This window comes from Opisthorchis viverrini, assembly GCF_000715545.1.
Source record: "Opisthorchis viverrini unplaced genomic scaffold opera_v5_128, whole genome shotgun sequence".
NCBI classification, from domain to species: Eukaryota; Metazoa; Platyhelminthes; class Trematoda; order Opisthorchiida; family Opisthorchiidae; genus Opisthorchis; species Opisthorchis viverrini.
The window spans coordinates 1,163,064-1,163,437 of NW_008751782.1; the positions used below are offsets into that span (position 1 = coordinate 1,163,064).

Consider the following 374-nt stretch of genomic DNA (forward strand, 5'->3'; position numbering starts at 1 on the left):
TGCCCTTATATGTAAGCAGGTAAACAAACGGCCATACCTTTTTTCGGTCTTTCCTCCATTCTTTGCTGTCAGTGGTCCAAAATAGTCACATCCAACTATCTTGAAGGGATGCCAGCCTGGCTGGATCCTGTCGACCGGCAGTGGCACCATAGCTTATCGTGAAGCCGTTGTAAGGTTCCTTCGACACGTCCAGCAACCGTGGAGCACCCGCTTAGTCATCGATGCTCCCTGAATGACCCAATATCTTTAGCGTAGTTCGGCTAACGTGTGCGATAGTCCACAATGCCCATTCAGCACGTGAGCGTTCCAAACTATCAACCTGGTCACGTTATTCTTCGGAGGTGTTATGATAGGATGTTTAGCAACATGCGGCC

At 49.5% G+C, this 374-nt stretch overlaps 1 protein-coding gene across 1 annotated transcript in view; it reads right to left on the reverse strand.

Annotated features, from left to right (window-relative positions):
- The window catches only part of T265_06219 (hypothetical protein), a gene marked incomplete at both ends in the record, with an annotated part of 10,134 nt that overhangs the window by 1,072 nt on the left and 8,688 nt on the right, over positions 1-374 (reverse strand). The window lies entirely within an intron of this gene.